We start from the raw sequence: 4,298 nt of genomic DNA, 5'->3' as shown, positions 1-4,298 counted from the left end.
GGGGAGGGATAAATTAGGAATACGGGATTAGCAGATACAAACTACTATATATAAAAATAGATAAACAACAGGAATTTACTATATAGCACAGGGAACTTATTCAACATCTTGTAATAATGGAAAAGAACCTGAAATATATATATATATATATAACTGAATAATTTTGCTGTATACCTGAAACTAACATAGTATTGTAAATCAACTATACTTCAAAACAAACAAAAGAAGCACAGAGGTCTGAGCCCCACCCATGCCCTACCCCCACTGAAATTTTACTTCAGCAGCTCTGGGGTGAGGTAGAACCTGAGCATCTGTATTTTTGGAAAGCTCCACATCTGATTTTGATGCACCATGGGCCCCTGCTGGTAACCTTTCTACTGCACAGCCTCTTGTAGTTTTCAAAAATACTCTTTCAAAAGTCCTTCCTCAGGCTGAAAAAGCCTGCTATTTTAACTCTTCCTCTGCAAAACACTTTCTTGTTATTTGATTATTCTTGTAGCTCCCCTTGAGCCTTAGCTAAATTATCTGACTGTCTCTTTGGTTATGTGACTCCATTTATCATCGGGTGAACTTACTGGAAGTGAGAGAGACGGTAACTGTAATTCACAGAACTACTGAAGTACTCCTAAAATACTGTTAATTGCCAGGACATTTTAATTATTTGATCCTTTCTTCTTGAAAGGACAAAAACAGGCCACTCTTGGCACCACTGGCTAGTCCTATTTCTAGGTCTGAAAAAGCAAGTGGACTTTTTTTTTTTCTTTCTCCCAGGTTAAAGTGTTATAACACATACCTAATTTCTGATGGCTTATAGCAAATGTATTCAACATTCAACCAACATTTATCAATTACTTTATTTCACAACGGACTAAAGCAAGCCCAGAATTCTTCCTTTCTTTTACTTCTTGAATTTTTTCCTTAAGGACATAAACAACCCCAAAAGGGAAACAAAATACAAAAAACAGTCCCTTGGATTATTCAAATAACCATCTCATGCCTTTCTCTCACCATGCTCCTTGGTGGGCACTTTATGAGGTGGGATGAGTTTTAGTTTGTTTACATGATTGTACTATTTGGGGGCAAAGGGATAAGTGGGCTGTTGAAGGTTGTTTGCTGTTTGATGTCAGAACTAAACCTAAGGCAGCTATTCTTGCATCTGAGTTTGTCCTTTTTGCCTTTTAGCTTTTTGACTTTAAGCAAGTCACCCAACCGCTAAACATTATTTTCTAAATCACTAAACTTTGTATAATAACACATACATCAAAGGACTCTTGTGAAGATTATATGAGTTAACACATGAAAAATGCCTGGTACTGTTCATTCATTCTGTTTTTTATTTTCTTTTGATATAAAATACAAGGTCTTACCTTAAAAAGTTTATCTTTCTGCCCAGGAGAAACGACCACTATTCTATAAACGAACAACAATAGCAACAAAAGCCCAGGAAGAACATGGAAACTTCAATGAACACTCAGAGGTGCTGTGTATGATTGTGAGGTGCCAGGCCCAGGAGGCAATGGGGGCTGAAATTCTAGCCCGAACACTACAACCAAGCAATAGTTCTCTCTGGGGTCTGAATCAATCACGTGGGGTGCTCTTTTCTTGTTCAGAGGTTCTATATGGGGTAGTGGATGACCCTGAAAGAGTATCCCTAGGAGATAGAAGATGAGCTACTCTACTGACTGGCAAAGAGCCTTTCATGTTCAACATACTAAAACTTCAGTCTTAAATGTTTAATGAATTGAACTGAGTGTTACTGAGTAAATGAATTATCTCCAAGTACTATATACATAAAAATCGATTAGAAATATACTGTTCAAATATTCCAAAATATCAAGTACTTTTTTCTTTTTTACTTAATATTTATATATCTCAGAATTACATTCCAGAGAAGCAGTCTTTAAAGGTAGAAGGTAAAGAGGTTATGCTACATTTATTATAGCTAATACCTTCATGTAAAACAAGGAATTGCAAATTGCAAAAATGTTTGTAGGAGAGTTGGTTTTGCTTTTGAGCTATGTTTTTATGCCCTTCTCTGATGTTTTCTTATGCTGCAAATAATTTTAATATATATATAGCTAAATGAGAGGAATTATAAACCTATAACAAAATTTGCCTTATATAATCAACTAAAAATATCAGACTGTGCTGCCCATTTCAGAATACTGAATTGTTTGTTGTTTAGCTAAAAAATTGGTCTAGCATTCCCTAGTTTTTGTCTTGTCTTCTTAAAGATAAGCGTGAAATATACAACAGCATATCATCAGAATTTGTTCCACTGACTTTAGCTAAATAACCTCTAGAAGTTTTGCTGTCACTCTCTAGCTGAAGAAGGCAATACCTCCTTGGCATGAAACGTCAAATCCAAATTCCTCTGCCTGGTCTTGGAAGGTTCTCAACCAATGACCCTTTCCCTCACATCACTTTTTAAACATTTTGCTTTCTAATTCCCAACAGTTTACAAATTACGTGCTCAAAAAATATCTGTAGAAAAAAAGAAAGAGAGAGAGAGAGGGACAGGACCATGAATGTGGTTTTTAAGAGGCAAAAAGGACCCATTCCACAAAATATCTTTCCCATCTCTGACAAGTGTATTAAATCTTATCATTAATGATGTATTCTTTCAGATCTTAACTTCTTTAAAAACATAAATCTTCTTAGAGGGTCAATATTAGTAAGGCACTTTACTCATCAGCACTCTCAAATGGAGAAATTTTGGAGTGAGAACAAGAGAGGGTAGTAGATATGTGAAAAGTAAAAGTAATACAGAAAAGGAATATTCTGAGAAAGATAGTGTTCTTTGCCTTTGTCCTTGCTAAACATATGCATTCCTTTGGTCAGCCATTCAACGATTATTAGCTCCCATACATACTAAGGATATGATTATTATTTTAGAAGTTTAAAAACTATTCATTCTACAAATACTGGGTTCTTACTATATGCCAAGTACATAAGTATAGGGAACAAAATTGTCTAGCTAGGACTTTAAACACTAAATAAATCATTCCAACTGTGATAAGTACAATAGTGGAGAACTGCCATGGGAACATATAATGGAGAAATATAATAGTGGGAAAGTGGACGTGAGGGCAGAGCTTAGAGAAGATCAGTAATAGGGAGTGATTCACCTGATTCATAATTATGTCACATCTAGCAATTAGAATCCTTCAGTCCTTGCTTAAAATGCCCTCCAGCCCCAACTAACTATTTCGTTCTCTCCTTTTGCCCCATTACTACCTTAGTTTTCAGTTCACACAATAGGTTATAAGATGCCTATATCCAAACTGAGTGATATAACATATAAAGTAAAAAATAAATTAAAAATATATAAAAATCCAGATTTACTAGCGATATTAGAAGAAAATTTATACTAGAAAAATCTTTCAAATAAAAGGATACCATCACATAGTTAAATATGACTCAAGAAAAACTACATGTAAATTTTCAACAACATTAGTGCAACAATGACTATGTTAAATACTTATTGTAGAACTACTACTAGGACATGAAATAGAGCTAATTAAAGGTCGGTTTATAAAATATTCTGAAAACATAATTCAGAGTTGTGTTCAGTCTTCCAAACTATTTTCTTCAGGAATCTGAAACCTCTATATCATCTATATAACTAATATAAAAATATTATGGGTGACAAAAAGCTTTTACCATTGTTATCCTTGTTATATTCATAGTTATAAGAACAGGAAGGCTTATACTAACTTCTTAGACAAAATAATTTGACTTTAACAAATGATAGCCATAAGGCAGAATCAACCACATCCAATTGTAATTCTACCTGTTCCAAAAAGAAGAATTGTCTTCAAACTGGAAATAGAATATCACTTAATATAAAGAAGAACTGAAACTCAAGATAGGTCATACTAGTTAGAGACCAACAATCCAGATGAAGGAAGTCCAAGTCTCTGGCCCACGAATACTATACCTCAGAACTCTAAAAGAACTTACACATATTGGTTGTGAATATCTTCTGCAATTCTTCAGAAATCACAGTGAGTGTGATGGATGACAGAAGACTAAAGAAGGGCAAAAATTTTTTTTGATTTCAATTTTATTATTTTTTTATAGAGCAAGTTCCTATTAGTTATCTATTTTATACATTTTAGTGTATATATGTCAATCCCAATCTCCCAATTCATACCACCACCACCACCACCACCCACTTTCCCCCATTGGTGTCCATACGTTTGTTCTCTACATCTGTGTCTCTATTTCTACCTTGCAAACCGGTTCATCTGTACCATTTTTCTAGATTCCACATATGTGTTAATACACATTTTTTT

Source organism: Neophocaena asiaeorientalis, unplaced genomic scaffold (genome assembly GCF_003031525.2).
Source record: "Neophocaena asiaeorientalis asiaeorientalis breed wild unplaced genomic scaffold, Neophocaena_asiaeorientalis_V1.1 scaffold344, whole genome shotgun sequence".
NCBI classification, from domain to species: domain Eukaryota; kingdom Metazoa; phylum Chordata; class Mammalia; order Artiodactyla; family Phocoenidae; genus Neophocaena; species Neophocaena asiaeorientalis.
This window is presented reverse-complemented; position numbering follows the sequence as displayed.